We start from the raw sequence: 14096 nt of genomic DNA, 5'->3' as shown, positions 1-14096 counted from the left end.
TTTCTACACCCATTTTACCTCTTTCTGCATCTCTCTTGTCTATGTCTGCACCCCTATTCCCTCTTACCGCACCTTTATGGCCTCTGTCTGTTCCCCTGTTCCCTCTTTTAGCACCCCTCTTGCCTGTTTCTGTACCTCACTTACCTCTATCTGCACCTCACTTATTTATTTCTGCCCCCCTCTTGCCCCTTTCTGCACCTCACTTGCCCCTTCCTGCACTTATTTTGCTTCTTTCCACACATCTGTTTCTTCTTTTAGCAATTCTTGTGCCTCATTCTGCACCTCTCTTGCTTTTTTCTGCACCCCTCTTGTCCATTTCTGCACCTCTGTTGCTTTTTTTTGCACTTCTGTTGCCTCTTTCTGCACCCCTCTTTCTGTTTCTGCACCTCACTTGCCTCTTTCTGCACCTCTCTTGCCTCTTCCTTCATTTCTATTGCTTCTTTCTGCACCCCACTTCCCTATTTCAGTACCTCTCTTGCTTCTTCTGCACCCCTGTTTCCTCTTTCTGCACCTCTGCTACCTGTTTCTGCACCTCACTTGCATTTTTCTGCACTTCTTTTGCCCTTTCTGCACCTCTGTTGCTTCTTTCTGCAACTCTCTTGAAAATGTCTGTACCCCTCTTGCCACTTTCTGTACCCCTCTTCTCTCTTTCTGCACCTCTCATGTCTCTGTCTGAGCCCCTGTTGCTGCCATCTATACCTCTCTTGCCTCTGTCTGCACCCCGTCCCCTTTTTTGCACCCTTCTTGCCTGCATCTGCACCTCACTTGCCTCTTTCTGCCCCTCACTTGCTTCTTTCTGCATCCCTCTTGTCTCTTTCTGCACCCCTCTTGCCTCTTTCTGCAGTTCTCTTGCCTCCTTCCGCACCTCTATTGCTTTTTTTGGCACTTCTCTTGCTACTTTCTGCACCCCTCTTGTCTGTTTGTACACTTCTCTTGCCTCTTTCCGCACGCCTGTTTCCTTTTTCTGCACCTCTCCTGCCTGTTTCTGGACCTCTTTTGCCTCCTTCTGCACTTCTCTTACCTATTTCTGCACTTCTCTTTCCTCTTCCTGTACCCTTTTCACCTCTTTCTGCAGTTCTCTTGCCTCATTCCGCACCTCTGTTGCTTCTTTTTGCACTTCACTTGCCTCTTTCAGCACCCCTCTTGTCTGTTTCTGCACTTCTCTTGCTTCTTTCTGCACCACTGTTTCCTCTTTCTGCACATCTCCTGCTTGTTTCTGCACCTCTCCTCCCTTCTTCTGTACTTCTCTTCCACCTTTCCTCACCTCTGTTGCTTCTTTCTGCACTTCTCTTGCCTCTTTCTGCACCCCTGTTTTCTCTTTCTGCACCGTTTGTCCCTCTTTTTGCACCTCTCTTGCCTTTTTCTGCACGCCTCTTGCCTCTTTCTGCACCTCTGTTGGTTCTTTCTTTACTGCTCTTGCTTATTTCTGCAACTCTCTTGGAATTGTCTCTTTCCGCACCCCTCTTCCCTCTTTCTACTACTCTCTTGCCTCTGTATGCACCCCTGTTCCCTCTTTCGGCACCTCTTTTGCCTGTTTCTGCAACTTTCTTGTCTCTTTCTGTACTTCCCATGCCTCTTTCTGTAACTCTTAAGCTTTATTATGCATGTCTGTTGCTTCTTTCTGCACCCCTTTTGCCTCTTTCTGCACCTTTGTCAGTTCTTTCTGCACTGCACTTGCTTCCTTCTGCACCTCTCTTACAAATTTATGAATAACTCTTGCAACCTTCTGCACCCCTCTTCCCTATTACTGCTCCTCTCTTGCCTCGTGTTGCATCCCTGTTCTCTCTTTCTGCACCTCTTTTGCCTGTTTCTGCAACTCTATTGCTTCTTTCTGCAGTTCTCTTGTGACTTTCTGTACCTCTGTTGTTTTTTGTTTGCACTTCTCTTCCCTCTTTCTGCACCCCTTTTGCTTCTGTCTGCACCTCTCTTGCCTCTTTCTGCACCTCTGTTGCTTCTTTCTACACTTCTTTTGCTTCTTTCTGCAACACTCTTGAAAATGTCTGTACCCCTCTTGCCACTTGCTGTACCCCTCTTCCCTCTTTCTGCACAGCTCTTGCCTCTGTCTGAACCCCTGTTCCTTTCTTCTGTACCTCTCTTGCCTTTGTCTGCACCCTTGTCCCTTTTTTGCATCCCTCCTGCCTGTTTCTACACCCCTCTATCCTCTTTCTGCACCTCTTGTGCCTCTTTCTGCAGTTCTCTTGCCTCTTTCTGCACCTTTCTTCCCTCTTTGTGCAGTTCTCTTGCATCTTTCTGTACCTCTTTTGCTCCTTTCTGTACTTCTCTCGCCTCTTTCTGCACCTCTATTGATTCTTTCTGCACTGCTTTTGCTTATTTCTGCACCTCTCTTGCAAATTTCTCTACCCCTCTTGCCTCTTTCTACCCCCATTTTACCTCTTTCTACATCTCTCTTGTCTAAGTCTGCACCCCTGTTCCCTCTTACCGCAACTCTATGGCCTCTGTCTGTACCCCTGTTCCCTCATTAAGCACCCCTCTTGCCTGTTTCTGTACCTCACTCACCTCTATCTGCACATCACCTATTTATTTCTGCACCCCACTTGCCCCTTTCTGCACCTCACTTGCCTCTTTCTGCACTTCTTTTGCTTCTTTCTACAGATCTGTTGCTTCTTTTAGCAAATCTTGTGCCTCATTCTGCACCTCTCTTGCTTTTTTCTGCACCCCTCTTGTCCATTTCTGCACATCTGCTGCTTCTTTTTGCACTTCTGTTGCCACTTTCTGCATCCCTCTTTTCTGTTTCTGCACCTCACTTGCCTCTTTCTGCACCTCTCTTGCCTCTTTCATCATTTCTATTGCTTCTTTCTGCATCCCACTTCCCTATTTCAATACCTCTCTTGCTTCTTTCTGTACCCCTGTTTCCTCATTCTGCACCTCTGCTGCCTGTTTCTGCACCTCACTTCCATTTTTTCTGCAGTTCTTTTGACTCTTTCTTCACCTCTGGTGCTTCTTTCTGCAACTCTCTTGAACATTTCTGTACCCCTCTTGCCACTTTCTGTATCCCTCTTCTCTCTTTCTGCACCTCTCTTGCCTCTGTCTGAACACCTGTTCCTGTCATCTGTACCTCTCTTGCCTCTGTCTGAACCAGTCCCCTTTTTTTGCAGCCCTATTGCCTGCTTCTGGACCGCACTTGCCTCTTTCTGCACCTCACTTGCTTCTTTCTGCATCCCTCTTGGCTCTTTCTGCACCCCTCTTGCCTCTTTCTGCACCTCTCTGGCCTCTTTCTGCAGTTCGCTTGCCTCCTTCCGCACCTCTGTTGCTTCTTTTCGCACTTCTCTTGCTATTTTCTGCACCCCTCTTGTCTGTTTGTGCACTTCTCTTGCCTCTTTCTGCACCCCTGTTTCCTTTTTCTGCACCTCTCCTGCCTGTTTCTGCACCTCTTTTGCCTCCTTCTGCACTTCTCTTACCTATTTCTGCCCTTCTCTTTCCCCTTCCTGTATCTTTTTCACCTCTTTCTGTAGTTCTCTTGCCTCATTCCGCACCTCTGTTGCTTCTTTCAGCACCCCTCTTGTCTGTTTTTGCACTTCTCTTGGCTCTTTCTGCACCACTATTTCCTCTTTCTGCACATCTCCTGCCTGTTTCTGCACCTCTCTTCCCTCCTTCTGTACTTTTCTTCTACCTTTCCTCACCTTTCTTCCCTCTTTTTGCACCTCTCTTGCCGCTTTCTGCACGCCTCTTGCCTCTTGCCATTTTCTGCACCTCTGTTGATTCTTTCTTTACTGCTCTTGCTTATTTCTGCAATTCTCCTGCAAATGTATCTACCCCTCATGTCTTTTTCTACACCCCTCTTCCCACTTTCTACTCCTCTCTTGCCTCTGTATGCACCCCTGTTCCCTCTTTCTGCACCTCTTTTGCCTGTATCTGCATCTATCTCGCCTCTTTCTGCAGTTCTATTGCCTCTTCCTGCACCTCTGTTGCTTCTTTTCTGCACTTCTCTTGCCTCTTTCTCTATCCCTTTTACCTCTTTCTGCACTTCTGTTACTTCTTTCTCTACTTCTCTTGCTACTTTTTGCACCTCTCTTGCTTCTTGCTGCACCCCTCATCCCTCTTTGTGCACCTCTGGTGTCTGTTTCTGCAACTTTCTTGCCTCTTTCTGTACTTCTCATGCATCTTTCTGTAACTCTTTTGCTTCATTATGCATGCCTGTTGCCTCTTTCTGCACCCCTTTTGCCCTTTTCTGCACATTTGTCAGTTCTTTCTGCACTGCACTTGCTACCTTCTGCACCTCTCTTACAAATTTATGAATAACTCTTGCAACCTTCTGTACCCTTCCCTCTTACTGCTCCTCTCTTGCCTCTTGTTGCATCCCTGTTCTCTCTTTCTGCACCTCTTTTGTCTGTTTCTGTAACTCTATTACTTCTTTCTGCAGTTGTCTTGTGACTTTCTGCACCTCTGTTGCTTTTTGTTTGCACTTCTCTTGCCTCTTTCTTCACCCCTTTTGCTTCTTTCTGCACCTCTCTTGTTCCTTTATTCACCCCTCTTGCCTCTTTCCGCACCCCTCCTTCCTCTTTTTTTACCTCTCTTGCCTCTGTCTGTACCCCTGTTCTCTCTTTCTGCATATCTTTTGCCTGTTTCTGCACCTCTCTTACCTCTTACTGCAGTTCTATTGCCCCCTTCAGCCCCTCTGTTGCTTACTTCTGCACTTCTCATACCTCTTTCTGCACCCCTCTAGCCTCTTTCTGCACTTCTCTTGCCTCTTTCTGTACCCCTCTCACCTGTTTCTGTACCTAACTTGCTTTTTTCTACACCCCTCTTGCCTCTTTTTTCAGTTCTCTTTCCTCTTTCTGCAGTTCTCGCTCTTCCTTCTGCATCCCTCTTGCTTCTTTCTGCACTTCTCTTGCCTCTTTCTGTACCCCTCTCACCTGTTTCTGTACCTCACTGGCTTTTGTTTACACCCCTCTTGCCTCTTTTTTCAGTTCTCTTTCCTCTTTCTGCACTTCTCTTGTCTCTTTGTGCAGTTCTATTGAATCCTTCTGTACCTTTGTTGCTTCTTTCTGTACTTCTCTTACCTCTTTCGGCACCCCTCTTTTCTGGGTCTGCACCTCAATTGCCTCTTTCTGCACCTCTCTTGCATCTTTCTTCAGTTTTCTTGCCTCTTTCTGTACCTCACTTGCCTGTTTCTACACTTCAATTGCCTCTTTCAGCACTTCTTTTTGCTTCTTTCTATTCTTCTCTTGCTTTTTGCAGCAATTCTCTTCCCTCTTTCTGCACCTCTACTGCCTCTTTCTTCAGTTTTCTTGCCTCTTTCTGCACCTCTCTTGCTTCTTTCTGCACCTCACTTCCTTCTTCCTGCACCTCTCTAATCTCTTTCTGTACCTCTCCTGCCTCTTTCTACATCTCCATTGGTTCTTTCTGTACTTTTCTTTCTTTTTTATGCACCTCTCTTGCTTCTTTCTACACCTCTCTTGCCTCTTTTTGCAGTTCTCTTGCCTCCTTCCAAACCTCTGTTGCTTCCTTTCTGCACTTCTCTTGCCTCTTTCTCCACCCCTCTTACCTCTTTCTGCAACTCTGTTGCTTCTTTCGCTACTTCTCTTGTTTCTTTTTGCACCTCTCTTCCTTCTTTATGCACCCCTCTTCCCTCATAGGTTCCCTTTGGTGCCTGTTTCTGCAACTTTCTTGCCTCTTTCTGCACTTCTCATGCCTCTTTCTGTAACTCTTTTGTTTTATTCTGCATGTCTGTTGCCTCTTTCTTCACCCCTCTTGCCCCTTTCTGCACCTCTGTTGGTTCTTTCTGCACTGCACTTGCTTCTTTCTGCACCTCGCTTATACATGTCTGAACCACTCTTGCAACCTTCTGCACCCCTCTTCCCTCTTACTGCTCTTCTCTTTCCTCTTACTGCAGCTCTGTTCTCTCTTTCTGCACCTCTTTTGCCTGTTTCGGCAACTCTATTGCCTCTTTCTGCAGTGCTCTTGTCTGTTTCTGCACCTCTGTTGCTTTTTGACTGCCCTTCTCTTGCCTCTTTCTGCACCCCTTTTGCCTTTTTCTGCACCTCAATTAGTTCTTTCTGTACTTCTCTTGCTTTTTTCTGCCCCTCTCTTGTTTATTTCTTCAGCCCTTTTGCCTCTTTCTGCATCCCTCTTTCCTCTTTCTTTACCTCTCTTGCCTCTGTCTGTACCCCTGTTCAATCTTTCTGCATCTCGTTTGCCTGTTTCTGCTACTCTCTTGCCTCTTTCTGCAGTTGTATTGCCTCCTTAAGCCCCTCTGTTTCTTCTTTCTGCACTTCTCCTGCCTCTTTCTGCACTGCTCTAGCCTCTTTCCGCATGCCTGTTGCTTCTTTCTGCAGTTCTCTCCCCTCCTTCTGCACCGCTCTTGTTTCTTTCTGCGCTTCTCTTGCCTCTTTCTGTACGCCTCTCGCCTGTTTCTGTACTTCACTTGCTTTTTTTCTGCACCCCTCTTGCCTCTTTCTTCAGTTCTCTTTCCTCTTTCTGCACCTCTCTTGCACCTTTCTGTAGTATTCTTGCCTCTTTCTGTACCTCTCTTGCCTCTTTATGCACCTCACTTGCCTCTTTCTGCACTTCTTTTGCTTCTTTCTACACCTCTGTTGCTTCTTTCAGCAATTCTCTTGTCTCTTTCTGCACTTCTCTTGCCTCTTCCTCCACCCCTCTTTCCTCTTTCTGTACCTCTCTGGCCACTTCCTCTACCCCTCCTCCCTCTTTCCACACCTCTACTGCCTGTTTCTGCATATCTCGTGCCTCTTTCTGTGCTTCTCTTGCCTCTTTCTGTACCTCTCTGGCCTCTTCCTCCACCCTCTTCCCTCTTTCTGCACTTCACCTACCAGTTTCACCACTTCTTTTGCTTCTTTATATTCCTCTGTTGCTTCTTCCAGCAATTTTCTTGCCTCTTTCTGCACTTATCTTGCCTGTTTCTGTACCTCTTTTGTCTCTTTCTGTACCCTTCTTTCTGTACCTCTCTTGGCACTTTCTGTACGCCTTTTTACTCTTTCTGTACCTCTTACCTCTTTCTGTACCCTCTTCCCTCTTTCGGTACCTCTTTTGCCTCTTTCTGCACCCTTCTTTATGTACCTCTCTTGCCACTTTCTGTACGCCTTTTTACTCTTTCTGTACCTCTAATGGCTGTTTCTGCACCCTCTTGACTCTTTCTGCACCTCTCTTCGCTCTTTCTGTACCTCTCTTGCCTCTTTCTGTACCCCTGTTTCCTCTTTCTGTACCTCTGTTGGTTCTTTCTGCAGTGCATGTGCTTTTTTCCTGCACCTCTCTTTCAAATTTATGAACACCTCTTAAAACTTACTGTGCCCCTCTTCCCTCTTACTGCTGCCCTTTTGCCTCTGCCTGTACCCCTGTTCTCTCTTTCTGCAGTTCTCTTGTCTCTTTCTGCACCTATGTCACTTTTTGTCTGCACTTCTCTTGCCTCTTTCTGTACCCCATTTGCCTCTTTCTGCACCTCTATTGGTTCTTTCTGCACTTCTCTTGCTTTTTTCCACTTCTCTCTTGCTTCTTTCTGCAACTTTCTTGCCTCTTTTTGCACCCCTCCTTCTTCTTTCTTCACCTCTCTTGCCTCTGTCTTTACCCGTGTTTCCTCTTTTTGGAGTTCTCTTTCCTTTTTCTCCACCTCTCTTGCCTCATTCTGCAGTTCTCCTGCCTCCTTCTGCACCTCTATTGGTTCTTTCTGCACTTCTCTTACTTTTTTCCACTTCTCTCTTGCTTTTTTCTGCACCTTTCTTGCCTCTTTTTGTACCCCTCTTTCTTCTTTCTTCACCTCTCTTGCCTCTGTCTTTACCCGTGTTCCCTCTTTTTGGAGTTCTCTTTCCTCTTTCTCCACCTCTCTTGCCTCAATCTGCAGTTCTCCAGCCTCCTTCTGCACCTCTGTTGTTTCTTTCTGTACTTCTATCACCTCTTTCTGTATCCCTCTTGTCTGATTCGGCACCTCACTTGCCTCTTTCTGCACCTCTCTTGCCTCTTTCTTCAGTTTTCTTGCCTCGTTCTGCACCTCTCTTGCCTCTTTCAGCACTTCAATTGCCTCTGTTAGCACTTCTTTTAATTCTTTCTATTCCTGTCTTGCTTTTTCCAACAATTCTCTTCCCTCTTTCTGCACCTCTTTTGCCTCTTTCTGCATCCCTATGTTTCTGTACCTCTCCGTTTTCTTGCCTCTTTCGGCACCTCTCTTGCCTCTTTCTGCACCTCACTTGCTTCTTTCTGTACCCCTCTTGCCTTTTTCTGTACAACTCCTGCCTCTTTCCGCACCTCCATCGGTTCTTTTTGCAGTTCTCTTGCTTTGTATGCACCTCTCCTTCTTCTTTCTGCACTTCTCTTGCATCTTTCTACACCCCTCTTGTCTGTTTCTGCATCTCACTTGCCTCTTTCTGCACCTCTCTTGCACCTTTCTGCAGTACTCTTGCCTCTTTCTGCACCTCACTTGCCTCTTTCTGTACTTAGTTTGCTTCTTTCTACACCTCTGTTGTTTCTTTTAGCAATTCTCTTGCCTATTTTTGCACTTCTATTGAGTCTTTCTGCTTTTCCATTGGTTCTTTTTGCATTTCTTCTGCTTTTTTATGTACCTCTCTTTCTTCTTTCTGCACCTCTCCCGCCCTTTCAGCAGTTCTCTTGCCTCCTTCCACACCTCTATTGCTTCATTTTGTACTTCTCTTGCCTTTTTCTGTATCCCTCTTGTCTCTTTCTGTACCTTACTTGCCTCTTTCAGCACCTCTCTTTCACCTTTCTGTAGTACTCTTGCCTCTTTCTGTACCTCTCTTGCCTCTTTCTGTACCTCACTTGCCTCTTTCTGCACTTCTTTTGCTTCTTTCTACACCTCTGTTGCTTCTTTTTGCAATGATCTTGCCTATTTTTGTACTTCTCTTGCCTCTTCCGCCACCCCTCTTGCCTATTTCTGTACCTCTCTGGCCACTTCCTCTACCCCTCTTTCCTCTTTCTGTACCTCTACTGCCTGTTTCTGCACCTATTGTGCCTCTTCCTCCACCCCTCTTCCTTCTTTCTGCACTTCACCTGCCTGTTTCAGCACTTCTTTTGCTTCTTTATATTCCTCTGTTGCTTCTTCCTGCAATTTTCTTGCCTCATTCTGCACTTCTCTTGCCTGTTTCAGTACCTCTCTTGTCTCTTTCTGTACTTCTCTTACCTCTTTCTGTGCCTCTTTTGCCTCTTTCTGTACCCCTCTTTCTGTACCTCTCGTGCCTCTTTCTGTACGCCTTTTCACTCTTTCTGTACCTCTCCTGCCTGTTTCTGCACCCTCTTGCCTGTTTCTGCACTTCTCTTGCCTCTTTCTGTACCCCTTTTGCTTCTTTCTGTACCTCCATTGGTTCTTTCTGCACTTCTCTTGCTTTTTTCCGCTTCTCTCTTGCTTCTTTCTGTACCTTTCTTGCCTCTTTTTGCACCCCTATTTTTTCTTTATTCACCTCTCTTACCTCTGTCTGTACCCGTGTTCCCTCTTTTTGCATCTCTTTTGCCTGTTTCTTCAACTCTCTTTGCTTCTTTCTGCACTTCTCTTTCTCTTTTTGTACCCCTCTAGCCTCTTTCTGCACACCTGTTGCTTCTTTCTGCACTTCTCTCTCCTCATTCTGTACCTCACTTGCCTCTTTTGGCACCTCTCTGGCCTGGCCATGTGGGTGGGAGTCAAGGGTTATTTTGAAGCCAGGCAGTGTGCTGTGTGCCATAGGCATGCACCCAGTCTGCCTTGCTTTCATCCATTATGCCCTGGGATACTCAGTGGTGCATGGACCAAGGCGTTCTGTGTGTTCTCTTGATTTTGAACACCATTTAGGGCATGGATGGCATTGGATTGTGGTGATTTTTGTGTGTTTTTTCATTTTTTGGGGTGTTGTTGGGACCTGGCCATGTGGGTGGGGGCCATTTTGAGGCCTGGTCCATGCAGGGCCTGGCCATATGGGTGGGAGTCAAGGGGCCATTTTGAAGCCAGGCAGTGTGCTTTGTGCCATAGGCCTGCACCCAATCTGCCTTGCTTTAATCCATTATGCCCAGGGGTACTCAGTGGTGCATGGACCAAGGCTTTCTGTGTGTTCTCTTGATTTTAAACATCATTTAGGGCATGGATGGCATTGGATTGTGGTGATTTTTGTGTGTTTTTCGATTTTTGGGGTGTTGTTGGGGCCTGGCCATGTGGGTGGGGCCATTTTGAGGCCTGGTCCAGGCAGGGCATGGCCATGTGGGTGGGGGTTAAGGGGCCATTTCGAAGCCAGGCAGTGTGCTTTGTGCCATAGGCCTGCACCCAGTCTGCCTCCTTTCATACATTATGCCCAGGGGTACTCAGTGGTGCATGAAACAACTATCTCTGTGTGGTCTCTCTTCTATTAATGTAAACATCCATTTTTGAATAGAAATAATTTAAATTTTTATTTTTGGTCTTTCCGTTTTTGGGTGTGTTGTAATAATAATAAATGCCTAGTTGCAAATATTAATTGAAGCATGACATATGCAGCATTTATTTAACCCCTTGCGTGCGTCGGACGGCCGCCGGCCGTCCGGCGTCACGGTGGGCAAGTGCGGAGGACGGCCGGGGGCCGTCCAAACCACGCCCATGCCATAAATCACCCGCACCGCGGCAGAATTTCCTCCGCGGTTAAAGGGTTAACTGATGTTCCTCTGGCTTCCTTTGCTTTTAGGTGCACAAAGAGATCCACAAATCATCCTCATCGTTCATCATCAGTGCCAGGAAGAAGTTCTGCTGTGGTGTGTGCCCAACATCACGTGACGTCATGTGTGGCCACAGACAACTCTGCAACTCGTGCAACTGCGGCCTGCTGCTCTGACATCTGAAGAAGATGGGCCCAAAGAAAGGTGGCCGTAGCTCCTCTACCAAGAAAGTTGCCAGTGCCACTGCCAATAAGAAGGAGCAGAAGAAGCAAGTGGCGCCACTTACCAAGGAGACTGGTGTGCCCACTATGCCTGCAGCAGCGGTGTCCGCCGGGGACCATGCTGGGAGCAGCACCTCAGCTTCATTGGTCTCAGTGCCACCACGCCAAGTTAGGCCCAAGGCCATGAGTGCTGCAGAGGCAGCCACTTTAATTGCCTAATCATCATCGACCAGTGATGTTGGCGTTGACTCATCGCAAGAAAGTAGCATCCAATCAACGCAGGGTGTGACTCATCTTACGAGTGTTCAACCACAGCCGCAACGACAACCACAGGTGCAACAAGGAGCAGCGCAAGGAGAGGTGCAAGGAGTGGCGCAAGGAGTGGCGCTGGCGCCAGGAGTGGCGCAAGTAGAGGCGCAAGGAGTGGAGCAAGGAGTGGCGCATGGAGAGGCGCATGGAGTGGCGCATGGAGAGGCGCATGGAGTAGCGCATGGAGAGGCGCGTGGAGTGGCGCAAGGAGTGGCGCATGGAGAAGCGCATGGAGTGGCGCATGGAGAGGCGCATGGAGAGGCGCATGGAGAGACGCATTGAGATGCGCATGGAGATGCGCATGGAGAGGCACAACTGCCCACAATGCTTGTTCCTCCAGAAGTAGGGGTACATCAGGAAATCGAGATTCAAGCGGAGGTATCATCCGAGCAAGCCAATCCTCCTGATGTACCATTGTCTTCCATATCCCCAGCAAGAAAAAGGTCAAGGAGGTCTAGTACAAGTTCTTCTTCAAGCCCCCTTCCTTCTGATGATCTCAATGTTGATTGGAACCCACCAATGCAGTCTGAGAGGGAGGCACACCATGAGCCGATAAAGGTAGCTAAGCCTAAAAGGAAGGTTCCCGCAAGGCTTTCACTTATGGGTGATGACGACGAACAAGAAGTAGAAGTGGTGTATTCTGCTGCTGATGAACAGTCTGATGATGACGACCCAGTTATCACAGTCGTTACTCCAGCCCCAGCGGGCATGCAGCAGACAGACATTTGTACCTTATCCCGAATTGCTGCTGAGCGGGATGTGGGCGGCATGGCAGTGGTACCACCACCAACACAGGAAACTACAACACCAACACGACCTGCAGCTGCCATATTTTTTCTTCAGAAGTTCCAGCAGAGACCTCCATCCAGCTCGACCTCCATTTCCTCAAGTAGTGGTGCTGTAACTGTAAGTGCACAACAGAGTCAAATTCGGCCACACCCATCCTCCACTTCATCTGGCATTGAAAGTAGCACCTCCACCACCACCACCAGAAATCTCAACTCCCCAGTTTGGGACTTCTTTAGTATTAGCAAAAAGGCAGAAAACCTAGTTATTTGTTCAATTTGTAAAACTGTAGTTAGTCAGGGTAAGCTTGATACCAACTATGGTACCAGAGGCCAGATAGATCATCTCCAGAAACACCACACTATCCAGTTGGAGGCGCACCTAAGTAAGATCCAGGCAGCCAAAAGTACAACAAATCCAAATGTATCCATTGATATTGCATCAGATGATGACGAGGGGCTGATCTTGCGGGGGTGGTGAAGAAGCTACAGACATTTTTTCTGGTACACACAGTACCCCTAGCAGCAGCACTGCAGTGGTAGCGCCCACACCCTCTACCCCAGCAACATCTATGAGGAACACTAAGAGTCTGGGAGAGACACCAATGCGAAAAAGTATATCAATAAGCCTAACTGGTTTGAAGAGGTCTGGAACCTCCTCATCACATATGAAAATGGTCCAGACCAGCATTAAAAGCATGTTTTGGCCGGAGGCGCCATTTGAACGCAACCACCCAATGGCAAGTCTTTATAATGCAATGCTGGCTAAAATGTTAGCGCTGGACCTTCTCCCTTTTTCTTTCGTGGAAGGGGTGGGTTTTTGAGAATTTGTGGCAACAGTCTTTCCTAAATGGAAGGTTCTGAGCCGGTCCTATTTTGCCAGAGTTGCGGTTCCAGCACTACATCAAGATGTGCTGGAGGTGATTGGGGCAGCTTTGCAGAAGAGTGCTGTTCACACTATCCACCTGACAACAGACATGTGGACCAGTTGCCAAGCCCTTGATTACATGTGCATCACTGCACACTGGGTCTCTTTTGCAGGGGTTAGAGAGAAGCTATCTGCACGTGTTAACTGTGACACAATTTTTCAAGCTACTCGGAAACATGCAACAGTAGCCATGTTTGCCATGGAGAAATCTCATTCTGCAGTAAACATTTTGGAGGAGTTTAACAGTAAGGTCGTTGAATGGCTGGTGCCAAGAAAGCACATGATTGGTTATGTTCCAACAGATAATGGCAGTAATATAGTTAAGGCCATGAATGATGGTGGCTATTTCAGAGTGCCGTGTTTGGCGCACAGTATTAACATTGTTGTTCAAGATTTCTTGACAAAAGAAAACACAGTCAGCAAGTTACTGACCACCTGCCGAAGAATCTGCACACATTTCAACCATTCTTTTAAGGCACAAAAGCAGCTGAGGATCATTCAACGTGACCGTAGAGTGCCAGTCAAAGACTCGTCCAGGAGGTGGCAACACGTTGGAACTCAACCTTCTACATGCTTGAGCGTCTGTTTGAGCAGTGCATGGTAATCAATGAGTATGTCTTTGCACTGGGTTCTTCTATGAAAGACATGAGGCTAGAGGTAGAGGAATGGGACCTAGTTAAAAGCCTGACAGACATGCTTCGTCCTTTTGAGTTCTTCGCGTGTGAAGCCAGCAGGGGGGCCTGTACTTTGGGCAGTGCTATTCCATTGCTGCGCATGCTAGAGCACCAACTGAAGGCGGTGTCTTCAACGTTCAAAGCTGATACTGACAAGCAAGACGCATATCAGTTGGCAGAGAGCTTATTAACCCGCCTACATGACAATGCAAGGATTAAAGCAATACATTCAGAACAACATTACATTTGTGCCACTATTCTGGATCCACGCTACAAAAAGGCAGTGGCCAGCAATAGATTCATTCCTTTTAAAGATGCAGATGTTTCAAAGTACAAACGTTGGCCAGCTCTGTCAGCCACTCGGTTTGAAAAAGAGCGGCAGGAAATTGAACAAAACGCCACAAGTACTACTGAATCAGCAGGACATCTGGCGTCAAGGTCTACTTCAGTGGCCGAAGGCAGTCACTTTCCCTCAGAGCCGTTACCAACAGCAGCAACCGTATCATCATCATCCTCCTCACCTGCACCAGGCCCATCCATAATGTTGTCGTAAGCGGATTGGATAACTCATCAAGGGTTTGCTTGATCAAGTGCTGATGCAAAG

The sequence above is a fragment of the Lissotriton helveticus genome, chromosome 2_1, assembly GCF_964261635.1.
Source record: "Lissotriton helveticus chromosome 2_1, aLisHel1.1, whole genome shotgun sequence".
Taxonomy (NCBI): domain Eukaryota; kingdom Metazoa; phylum Chordata; class Amphibia; order Caudata; family Salamandridae; genus Lissotriton; species Lissotriton helveticus.
This window is presented reverse-complemented; position numbering follows the sequence as displayed.